The 12717-nt window shown below is 39.1% G+C and overlaps 1 long non-coding RNA gene and 1 pseudogene across 3 annotated transcripts in view; one reads left to right on the top strand and one right to left on the bottom strand.

Annotated features, from left to right (window-relative positions):
• LOC144631739 (uncharacterized) overlaps window positions 1-10602 on the top strand; it is a 36034-nt pseudogene extending 25432 nt beyond the window's left edge. Inside the window, exons 6-8 of the transcript XR_013566794.1 lie at window positions 55-736; window positions 4763-5170; window positions 7375-10602. The product of XR_013566794.1 is annotated as an uncharacterized LOC144631739 (transcript). The remainder of the gene's footprint in view (window positions 1-54; window positions 737-4762; window positions 5171-7374) is intronic.
• The window catches only part of LOC144632800 (uncharacterized), a 139543-nt gene that overhangs the window by 64133 nt on the left and 62693 nt on the right, over window positions 1-12717 (bottom strand). The window lies entirely within an intron of this gene.

Raw genomic sequence — 12717 nt, 5'->3', positions numbered from 1 at the left:
ACCATTATATCAGCAAAAAAAAAAAATGCTTTTACAATTTTGCATCCTTTTTAGGAGACAGATGGCACTGAAGGAAACAAGGGTTTTCTAAAGTTCGAGAAACGCCTAGCAGAGAGTGCAAAGCAATTAAAAGGCGTAATCATTAAAGGCCGAGCAGAATCTGTCACAATTAACTCTGAGAAGGTCTTTGGCGAGTTTCAAAACATTATTGTCACTCGAAGGGAAAGTCAAAAAGCAAAACTAGATCGTCTTGAAGAGGAAGTAGCTTCTGTAATGGCAGACCATGAATCATTATCTGAGATTAGACAGAATGTCAGGAGTACAAGACAAGTAATGGAGGCCACTTTTACTGAAGAAGCCATTGTGGCGTTGGGTGAGGAATTTGAGAAAATCGTCAAGAATTGTGAATCAGAGAAAGAGGCTCTCGAGAAATTCCTTGACGTTGTGAACTCCCGTATCAGAGTTGCTACAGATTCCGAAACGAGAAAAGTAAAAACTAAATACGAAGAATGGAAAAATAACCTTAAATCTTCGTATAGAGGTTTAAGCAAATCTTTGTCAGGTTATAAAGCTCCGCATCTTAAAAAACCAGAATTACCGAAAGAATCGTACGAAAAAGAAGTTCTTCATACCCTCATCACCAGCAAAGTCTTCTGGGGCGCCACACTGGCAGGTGGTGCAATTGTACCTGCAGTAGCCGTTGGAGCTGCGCTTCCAGCACTGGGTGTAGGTGCAGGTGGGTGATGTCGTTACAGACAACGGACAATTCGAAATCATTAACGGACATTTGAGAATTGTTTTTTATCATGTTTTATATGATAAAATACTTCCAAACTTCGTATTGACCTAAAGCAAAGTTAGTCAGCGCCCTAAGAATACGTGTATACCAAGCTTATTAACCAAAAACATTGACGCTTTAACAGATTGCTTCTCTGCTTACGTGTATCGGCACTAAGTGGTCGTTTTCTACTAAGCCTAATGCAAATGACCAAAAACAATAGGGTTTGCTCATTTTCATTAGGTTCGACTCATGTGAAGTTCGACGTTTGGCCCGGGTCTAACAGTATTACAATTTGATGTAATTTATATGAAATGATTCATATATGAACTGCAGATGTATATGAAAGTGAAAAATGATCATCGCTGAATTTCCAATTTAAGCAATTTGAAGAAAGAAGCCTGAAAAAAGAAGAATTCTTTATCCAAATTGCTTAAATTGAAAACTCACTGCGGTGATCATTTAACACTTTCAGTATTGCAGTTATTTTAAGCTCTCAATTTTTGCCTCAACAATCGAATATGGTCCTCTTATTATTTTAGTCTTGCTGCAGTTTGCAAAGGTTTGTTGTATTGTCTAGCCTTATTATCTCAGAATAATTGGTACCATGTTACCTAGGCAGGTAGGTAGGTAGTAACTTTATTTAAACACGGTATATTCATCAGAAATATACAATAATAAAATACTAAACTCTCTATGAGGCGGACACCTCTCTTAGACCATGAGCTATAGGATAAGTGGAGTTCGTCTATCTTACCACTGAAGTTGTCTTCTTTACTTCGTTTTTACTACTTTCGTTGTTTGATCGCAACACATGGGTAACCAGGCTTTTATTTAACTGAGAAGGCCTGGATGCTTATCCAATTTGCATTAAGATTGCCCATGCCCACTTCCAGAAACAAACACCATTTCCTCTGGGGTAGGTATAACTACATGTGGACAGCTAAGTTAATCTGCATTTGGGACTATGTGTATAATACCATGGGTAGTAAGATAATCCCTTCGTTCGTGTTAAGCTCGTAAGATCCAAAGGTGGCCATCTCCTTATAAGGAAGGTAAAGGTGGCCCACCTGGGGGGTCTCTAAAGGAGACCATTCCGTCACACAGGGAGTGGGATGAAGTGAACATGGGTTTAATAATACAGGCTCGCCTGCTCGTTCTACTTTTCTTTATTTTACTCTCATAAACTGACGTTCTAATGTTGAGAGAAGTAGTGAGTAGAAAATATAGTTGTATCGGCTATATTCCAGAAACAGTACTGGATTCTTCAATGACAATAAGTTGCACGCCTCATGTTAATAATTAACAATTATTCTTTGAACTCGGTGAATAGTGGTATATATTCACCGAGCCCGGGCTTGGTGTTTCTCCCTTTCACCGTTCAGCCCGTGATCCTCTCATCTGTCTCTCCGGGCGTACACGCGCCACTCCCATCTTCCTCCGTCACTCTCACCTCACTACCATTCGATCACTTTGGTTCACTTGAGAGAGAGTGGCGGTCACCTAAGGGCCGTGTCGCGGTGAACTGTGCCAGATCCTGATTTGTGGGGATCGGGTACATTGCGATCGGCCCCGTCGGGCGGGCGCACGCGGTGCATTCTGTCTCGGTGTGGACATTGTGCTGCATTGCGAAATATGTGTCGTCTTTTACTGCTCGCAAATTCTACTTTTTTCCTTTTCTGTTCACATCTTCTTGTTTCTTGTTTTGCGTCGCCGAGACGCCGCATTTTTCAGTTGGATCAAGCATTATTCACTCCCTACGGAGTGAATAATGCTCATTAGCCGAGATAGGAACAATCAATTGCTGAAACACAAGATCACTGAGTGTGTATATATAATTGTATATATATACGAGTCGAAAACATTAAAACAAAGAAATGCTCTTGCAAGCTTAAATTCTGCTTAAAAACTAACTCACCCTATGCGGAATTTTTTCGTATTTATTTCATTTCAAAAAACTCAGCCGTAAAAGCCGATTTTTCGAAACTTAAATATTTACAACAACAATAATTGAATATATTTGAATATTTGCGTTCGACGAAGGAGAGCGCAAGCCTAATTTTGTTTCTGCGTCCTGTGTCTTTTGAGTTGGTATGCCTGTGTACTGTTATGCGGAATAAATCGAGCCTTATTGCGCGCGCAGATGTATGGACGCCAGATTGGCCGCCCCGATTGATTTTTGCAGGGGCAATTCTCGGCCGGGAAACTGGTAGCCACAGATGGCCTCGATTTCATGCAAAACAAGATGGCGTCCCAAACGCAGCATAGAAACATTATTTTGCTTGAAAAAAAGGGTTAAAAACGTGTTGTCAAAATTGTAATTTTGTCAAAAATGTCATGGAGAACATTAGAAGGTTATCATCCAAGGTAGCAGAGTTGTCTTCAGCTACCGAACGTCATAAAAAGAGTGGAAATCGAGTAAGTCCATGCGTAGTTTTCTTACGGAGTTCGTTCGTAGGTAAACCAGCGTATTTTCCTGCAATTATTATATGTTGCACAAAACTGCAAATTGTTAGAATTAAATGCATCGAGAGTGGGTATAATACGGATCGAAATTGTTTTATCATTTCTTTGATTTTGTGATATATCGTTATTCCTAGAAACACTAGACGTTTTGACGAGGAAATCGTTGTGTGAATGTAATATGCGTGTACTGGATTACTGTGTGAATTATGTCTGTGGAATTTTGAATCGAAGTAAAACTATTTCCAGAAGTTTGTGGAAAACGATAGTGCCAAACGATAACAGGTCAAGTGAAATAAATAATTATTTTTGTGTACATAATATTTCATTCATTCTATGTTCTTTTGGCTCGTCACACAATCTTTCTCACACTTATCCTCCTCGCGTTTGGTTCGGTACTGAAGCATAGTAACTAACTTTGACATAAGGCATACTACAAGTAGGCCGACCATGTCGGTTTTTTTGCCACTGCCTGCTTACCTTGGGTCTATTTTACCTATAGGTCGAACGCACTCCCCTGATCTCTGATTATTACTAGTCATAATGGTAAGTTGTGACCACACAAACAAAAACGCATAGAGTTCAACGCCTGTGTTTTCCCGTGCCTGCCGCACCGGTAAAAATGTCACTCGTTGCTTATTAAGGCAACTTAAGACAACTCTAGCTAACTCCAAAGCGAAAGCCTTCAAAAATAACAACAACGACCGAAAAACTATCCGAAATTTGCTTTTTTTTCTGCCGTTGAGCTGCGAACACCTCCAAAATAACCAAACTTTATTTCCGGTTGCCAAACTTTTTTCGTCCATGTGTCGCCTTTTTCATCTTAGCTTGGGGTTGGGTGCTTGCTGTCTTCGGCTCAGCACAAAATTAAAAAAATAATACCCATTGTTTGTTCGGTTTAGTGATTGGCCAAAAACCAAAATCTCCTAGCAACGATAAACGTTTTTCCTACCCAGTGTTTTTATTATTTGCCGTAACACCAAATGCAAATTAGTTTAGCATCCAGGTCTTCTCAGTTAAATAAAAACCTGGTTGCCCATGTGTTGCGTTCGAACAACGAAAGTAGTAAACAAAGTAATAAAGAAGACAACTTCAGTGGTAAGATAGACGAACTCCACTTATCCTATAGCTCATGCTTAGACGCAAAGTTTCGACCGGTCCCGAAGGTGTCTGTTTAAGAGAAAGTTGTCCGTGTTCCACTTATGGCGCCATTCTTCCGCATTAGGAGGCCAAAAAAAAAAAAGAGATAGAAATATAGCCCTCTAAAAAAGAGATAAAAAAACAAGGTTGGTGTGGAAGTACTTGTTTAATAATAATTATTTATATGGCGCTATTTTTATATCGCCGGTACCCATTTATACACCGGGGTGGAAAGAGGCACTACGAGAGTTAACACAGCACAGTGACCCCGGCCAGGGCTTGAACCCGAAACGTCCGCTCCGGAGTCCGGCGCGCTAATCATTAGGCCCCTTGCGCCTCCCATATATTGTTACATAGATCGTTTATTTTTTTTTGTACTAGCGGTTGCCGAAGGAGCCGGAGCAGCAGCCGCAGCCGCAAGGGTCGGGGCTGGAGTTGCAGCTGGAGCTGCAGGTGGAGGTTTGGCAGGAATTGCAAAAACAGCATCCAATGCGATTTACGGAAACCCAATTATGAGCCAGAAGAAGATAGACGCCTGGGAAGAATTCCTGGCAAACGAAATAAAAAGTATGACGAAGGGAGAAGAATGCACAGATCCGATAATACAAGAGATCAATCGGATCTTAGAAGGAATTTCTACCGAGCTTGAGAAGGTATCAGATAGCCACGAGAAGAAATGTTGCAGCTGGCTAAAGAAATAAAAGATTTGAACAAATGGGCCGCTGATCTTAAGAAAAGTACCGACCGCGTGCAAGTAGTAAAGAGAAAATTTGAGGAACTATTGGGAAAGTAAGTGGTATCTTAATTGCTCCTACGTTTTTCGAGATGTCGTCTATCCTAATCGAAATATCCTCTAGCTTTAAATTTATTAGAGCATTATTTTTATCATTGTTTTTATTATTCTGAACATTGTTTATGTTGGCCTATTTTTTCATTTTGTTGTTGTTAAAAAAAAAGAAAAAACCTCTAGATACTGTCTTATTAAAATAGGAGGAAGAATTTTATTCCACAAAGTTGACGGTAAAAGATAAAAATGGCTTACCATTTGGGAGGACACAATAAATATGGCGGACAAAACACTGAAAAACACTGAGTGTGAACGAGTCCCGGCTTTATGTCTGATTCATTTGTCTTCCCAGGTAGTTTTTTTAAGCTCTCGCGCTAGCGCTTTTTTGGCCATGTTGTCGCACCTTTTTAAAGTAAGCTATAGCGGCCAGTACCAGCAACTACTGTTAGAACTGACAAAAGCAACAGCTACAGACTCGTTGTAAGCTGGGCCATTTACTACATATTTGATGATTTCGACATTGCTGATCCTAGCAGTATGCAGGACGCGTGTCATATATCAACCTAGTAAATGGCCCAGCTCACAACGAGTCTCTTGTAGCTCAGTTGGTTAGAGCGCCCAACCGGTATCTGGGAGGCCATGGGTTCGATTCCCGTCGGGGACTCAGATTTTTTCTTTGTCCCACGCTCGTGTCATGTTGAATAATTTTTTCACTATTTATCACCGAGCTTGAAATTTACCATCTTTATTATTTACAAGATATATTCGTCTCTCGTGACTAAGGAAGTCTGATTAGCACACCCCTGTAGGTATCTGGATGGAGAGCACTAGGTTGCGAGTTCATATCTGAGAGGAGACAGGGTTGCTTATTTTTTGTTTAATTTTTATTTTTTTTTTAACCTGTAGCATGAAAATGGTTTGTTTATTATATCGCTCCGTGGGTATCATTGCAGAATAATTTACATGTAAGCCATAAATAAATATATCAGAACATGTAGATTAAGCCAACGCTCAGGTTTCTAGATAGATCCATCGTTGATGAAGCTTATGTGAAACCTGATTCATGGACGGCGGAGCATTTTTTCAACTGGGGGTGCTGACTAGTGACTTGAAGTGGGGGGGGGGGGGGGGGCTTAAAAGACTCTTCTCTTATTAATTTTTTATTTTTCTGTAAAAGTGGGGGGGGGCTAAAGCCAGCCCCCCCGGCTCCGCCGTCCCTGTGATTTAGTTTACGAATGCTCCTTCATGTACGACGCAATAGCTCGAAAGATAGACACGAAAGTCATCGATCGATTAATGCTGATTAATGGCTCTACACGTTCACTTTTTTGGTGGTCGATTACTTAATTCTACACGTTATTTTGTTTCTTTGCTTCTGTTTTTTTCTTGTAAACTCCATAATTTTAAAAGACAGCTTTTATACGATAGATAGATGCTTTATTAAAACTAAATTGCAACCCAAGGGTTGGATAATATAGTTTTTACAAAAAAAATTACAATGGTTAAAAAGGTTAAAATTACTTATATATACAAAATGAAATATACAGCTATAAAAAGTCAAATATTTAAAATTTGAGCGCATTGTTAAGTATCTTAAAATTAGCATTGAATTTTCGTTTCTTCCTCAAATTGTAATGACAGGTGTTCCTCTCTGGGAGTAAATTATGGAGTTTGTTATTCCTGTCTTCTGCAATCTTTGAAAAAAGCTTGTTCGTTAGGTACTGTCTTCTTGCAGAAAGAGTTTCAAGACCAGCCTGAGCCAAGGCTTCTTGGTAGGGCTTGAAAGGAAAGATGATGCCCATTGCCCTCTTTTGGATCCTCTCTAACTCTTCTGAAAGATACTTTGGAAGACTATCATGGAATACTGGACAAGCGTATTCAGTAAGAGGACGAATACAAGTTCGATAAAATTGAATTAGCTCCCGTGTGCCGAGACCAGAGCGTTTGAGCTGCGACAGACAATACATCCGTTTCCTAGATTTCTTTCTGATTTCTTCGATATGACAATTCCATTTAAGGTCACATGTAATGTGCATACCTAGAATTGTAGCCTTAGGAACGCATTCGATTTCACTACCGTTAATTACAATGGGGTCAAAGGAATTGTTTGCTGTACTAAAAGTTATTCGAAGTTCCTTGCACTTTGCCTCATTGAGCTGGAATTCGGTTCTTGATAAAATTTAAACCATACGTTTTTCCTCCTCAGACAAAAGAACACAGAGGGTGATTTAGAAGACCAGACAGAAAACCAGTCGGCTACAAACAGTGCTGGAACACCAGCCTGAATGAGGAACAGTGCCAGAACAACAAGTAGTTTACTTAGAACAGGAATATATACGAAGGTACATGTATATAATAAGGCAGTATGATGTAATTTTAAAGGATTCAAAGATGTTGGTTATCATATCCTTAGCATTAGTAGACATGCATGGTGTTCTACTGAAATCGGTGAATCTGTTTTTTTCTACCATCGTTTTATATTGCTAGCTATTGCTGATAGAACACCATGGCGCACACGTTGCTATTGAAAGAGAAAATTATACTTGACTTTGGTCTTTAATTGTATTTTGGACTGTAAATCTTTAGAGAGTCTGCTAAAGCAGTTAGACTACTCGCTTTCTATTAATTTAGTAGTAGTTAAAAGGCGCAGCCTCGTTGACTATTTTCTCGTAAAATACTCGATCCACAGTCGAATCGTTATATAGAATACAAATAACTAGTTTAAAATTGCTTTTTGTTATATGGTTTGATTTAGGGATAGTCTTATATATCCGTCTTTGATTGAAATCTGTTAGCTTTCACTCGATAGGAAAAATGGTAATTTTAAAAAAAAGTGCATCAAACCTGGTACTTTTAAAAAACATTAACCTATTTTAAAAGCTTCTTTAAAAGGGTCCCTCTAGAGAAAAGTCCCTTTGGCAAGGGGACGGGCAAACCTGTTATTAAGGGGGGAGGGGGGGGGGTGGGGGCTGCTAATTTCGGGCAGCTGACACCTGTACCATATGAAGAACAATTCATCCTAATACCGGTTAAATGCAAAAGAAAAAAAATTCAAAGAGGAAGAACACTATAAATCTTGTACTTGTTGACAATTTCTTTTTATTTCATCAAAACGGACTGCATGTATTGCTCTCAAATTACGGTCCGCAAAACAAATGTCATATGTTTAAATACAGCTTGCTGTAGCTTTTAGTTCCAGTTACTTTTGGGTTTTCTTATAAACGTAAAATTTTATGAAATGAACCGTGAAATTTGTAACATAACGAAACATATATCATAAATCGGTCAGTTCTTTAAGTTCTCAAAGATACTCATGATGTACTTATTGACTGAGTGGGATGGCCGGACGGGAAAATATTTGGCTTTCGATCAGGACGCACGTACGTCCCAACCTCGAGCCAAATATTTTCCCGATCGTCCCGATATAACTCAGTCAATGAGCATTTTATCATATAACCACTGATTTTTTTGTTGTTGTTTTTATTTCGTGGATGCAGACGCAGCGGCCCGTCTCGTGCGCATTTTGCAAAGCCAATGGTAGCTTGTGCTTTGTTTGGGAAGCCAGTAGAGTGCATTTAAACATAGTTAATAGAGGGAAATGGTTAGGAAGCCAGGCAAACATCAAAGAAGCAAACAAAGAGGCCAAGATTTAGGTTGGACGAAGGTCCATGATCGTGCACATCTTTTGTTTTGCTCTCATACACTATGCATAGGTTAGGTAATCCAAATGTTTTTATTGGTTAGTTGCATGGACACATGTAACCACCTATTGTATTTTGTCAGGTTTTGTGCAGGGTCAACTCCCAAAATCGCGAACAATAACCTATAACAAAGAACTTTGCCGGGCTTCATAACCATTTCCCTCTATTAATCATGATTTGAACTGCGATGTGCGTACAAAGATTTTGAACTTCTGTTAAAATTGTCAACCAAATCTCCGTCTTTTAGCTTCATTCCAAGAAGATTAAAATCCGACTAAATTCCTCGTACATGATTGCAGTAATTAGTAGAAATTTCAAAGGAAACGTTTATGAATGACTAAAACAAAGAATTTGCACAACGTTTCGTCTAGTCGTGCTCGTCTCAGCTAAGACTGAATTTACCCTGATTGAAAAACTTTTTTTCTGAAGTTTCTTCTGAGCCCAAATTAACAATTGGTTTGAACGAGAGGATTAATTAATTTTCCACCAGAGAAGGATTTTGAATTGGATGATAAAAACAACATTAAAACGTTAAAACTTAATCTATGAAACCTCATAAAGACTTGGAAAGGTTAAAATAGTTAGCTGTAAACAGTTTTAAACGTGTTATAGCTTTGTTGTGAATAGATTATCAGTACTCAGCAGATATTGCGTATGTCGGTGCTCAATTTTTTTGGGAGCGTATTTTGTGATAATTGACACGATCGCGTGACAGGGTACCGTATACTTAAGGACCAACAAAACAAATGAGATAATTGCTTTAGTATACGTTTTTGTGAAAGTGCTTTAAATTTCCCTTCAGTTTAAAAATATGAATTTAGAACTAGTTAACCTAGATTGCAACATACGGTGAAGGGGAGGAGGAGTGGGTGGGATGCGACAGGCAGTTACCAAGTTGTCGCTTGGTTGCAATCAGCACAAGTCGTTTCCAGATTGGCGGGGCAATGAAGGGGTAGGGAAAGGGGCATTTCACTTGTAGGGAGTCTGTTCGGATGTTGGTTGCTTTTTGATATCGCTATGTTATTTTTGTCTATTTGCGTGTTGTACTCGTTAGTCTTCTCGTAGCCATTTTCAAAATAAGTAATACAATTTAACTGTATACTGGTTATGCAACGCTTTCGAGTGGTATACGTAACAATTATTCCACGAGCGTGCGTTGGATATGAGATGGTAGATAGTCAACGAGGCGAGTAGCGACGAGTTGGCTATAACGATTCTATATCCTATAAGCGCAAATGGAAATAATTGTTTTATTAAAAACGCCCAAAGAATTGCAATATTTGAGCTCCCCAGCTATTTTCGTTGACGTGTATCGGCTACCATATTTGTGGTCAATGGTATATGATCTCATATACCATTGCCTGTAAACCAATCAAAACTCAGGAATATAAATTGCAATATACCATTGCATGCTCGTTTTTAATCTACTATCTCATATCCAACGCGCGCTCGTGGAATAATTATACCACAAGAAAGTGTTGTGTAACTATTGTATACTATGCCATAGAACATACGCTTACTAAATTTCGTCGAGAATAAGATCGCAGCGCACGATGGGAAGGTTGAGTGAATTCCGTTGAATATACAACAGCTTTCCTAAATTCTGGTTGGCTGTATTTTCTATGGCATGGTATACAATGAGGTATATTCTGAAGATATTATTAGATAGTTATATATCACATGTGAAATTGCAAGAAACTGATTTAAATAGAATAAAAATGAATGTTGCCATTTTTGCCTGTTTATCGTCTGTGGCTCATGGGAATTTGGCATTCTTGTGGCATTGTTTATTAGGGTACTACATATCTAACTTTGACAGATGGCTCATTCTATTGTGATCGTACCGTTATAACACATAAGGCAGCAAGTTGAAAATGACATAATATAAGCACATATCCGAAATATGATTGTTGAAATGATAAAGAGATAGCTATGCTCCTATTTAAAAACGTTGACTCATAATTTTTTGAAACAAAATTTGTGATTCATCATTGTTCAAAATGTGCATAATGAAACCTGCACCCTGCGTCACGTATTAAAATATGCCATAATTCCGACTGAGCTGTCCGTCTTTTTCCCTTGGATCTTTAGCGCGAGCGAACTAGTAATAAGTGCTAGCGAAATCAACTGGCGGGCATTTTTCAACTTCCCTCTTCGACTACGACTGACATAGAGACTTGACTGAATTTTGAAGGAATAATACCAAGAAAGATTATTAGTGTTACGGGACAGACTTCGCAACCAGAAACAAACAAGGATCGTGGAATCACTGGCTTTATTCTCGAAGACTCACTCACTTGTTAACAGCCAGTAGAGATGAGAGTGAAAAACTAAGCTAGAAAGCGCTTCTCTTTATTGAAGCTCATTGAGGGTTATTGATTTTCAGTATGACAATGACATTGATGTGCGGAAAATACTAGTAGGTGATATCAGCCGTTAGGATTGCTTGATCAAAAGAATTGAAAATGAAGCAAAATTTATTTGTTCGTGCAAAAATTCGTGAGACATAAAATATCTTAACTTGACAAGCATCCTATAAAAAATGTAAGTCGCTACGTCAAAGGTGGCAAGTCCCTAGGGTTCTCCTCCTCTCGCGGACGAGTGACGTCGCAAAATTTCGCGTGAAATCGGTAAGCGAAAGGGAACGCCTGGGTACTAGCCTAGGACTTTGTGGGTGCGAATACGCGCGATTAAGAGAGGATCCTCTCTTGGCGCGATTGAACGAAGATCATAATGAGGTTCGCGAGACTCATCATCATGCTATATCGGCCAGAAAAGTGTAAGCGGCGCGCACCTAGTTTCTCTAGACTAAAGTTATGTGATTATCTTTAATAATACAGTACTGAAAAAAACGTCGGTACAGGCATTTTCACTAAGCATTTTGCTCCGCCAGTTGTTTCTTTGGTGGCTCAGTTTTGTGATGTTTGCACAATACGCGTCGCGTAGGGAACCTCAGTTTCGCACAACAATTTGTCACTTACTGATCAATATGGAATCCATTTTTCGCTAAAAGCTTTTTTATCTTAGCGTACTAGAACAATTAGTGATATAAGAAAATTTACAAAAATGTATTCTCGCATTAGCTTTTAATTCCTTTTAGTCTTCTTTATGAAAGATACACCATTATGTTTTTTACTGCAATGTTTTTTTTAATCACTGGATTTTCCAGCCTTTCTTTTTTTTTTCATTTCTTGTGTATTTTCCTGACGATTTTAAAATATTTTCGTTAGAAATAGTCATGCTTTACCTAGGCTCATGGTGGTAATTGCTTAGTCTGTCGACAAAATCCTGGCCTCCTACTTTTTTCGTTCCAAAAAGCCTTAAGACATTTCGTGACTGAGTACTAGACAGTCAACTCTCGTTATAGCGGACACGCTCGGGGCGTCGTTTAGTGTCCGTTATAGCAAGAGTCCGTAATAGCGGGAGTCATTCCCAGTCAAACCTCTTTCGCCAGGGATCAGGATTGTGTCCTTTTTAGCGAGCGTCCGCGATAGCGGGGTGTCCGCAAGGCGAGAGTTGACTGTAACGTTTTTTTATCAAGTAAAAAGTTTCCATGGAAAGGCACGCAACAAATGACCGAAGTTGTGACTGACAATTATAGCCAATAGCATAGGGCTTTACATCGTGCATAAAGAGACGGCAACTTTTATTATGTAGACGCTCGCTGGTAAACGCTACTGATGTATTCGTTGCTTAAACTTTTGCTGCTTCTTGCAGTATGCCACGAAAGATTGCAATCTCATGTCGATTTTGACCGCCTGTGCGACGTAAGTAAGCCTGAGTTAAGGGTAAAGTTTCTTAAGGACATCATGAATGGGCTGCAGCAGAAATTTGACATAGAAAATGGA

This window comes from Oculina patagonica, chromosome 1 (genome assembly GCF_052425735.1).
Source record: "Oculina patagonica isolate OP01 chromosome 1, crgOcupat, whole genome shotgun sequence".
In the NCBI taxonomy this organism is placed as follows: Eukaryota; Metazoa; Cnidaria; class Anthozoa; order Scleractinia; family Oculinidae; genus Oculina; species Oculina patagonica.
This window is presented reverse-complemented; position numbering and strand designations above follow the sequence as displayed.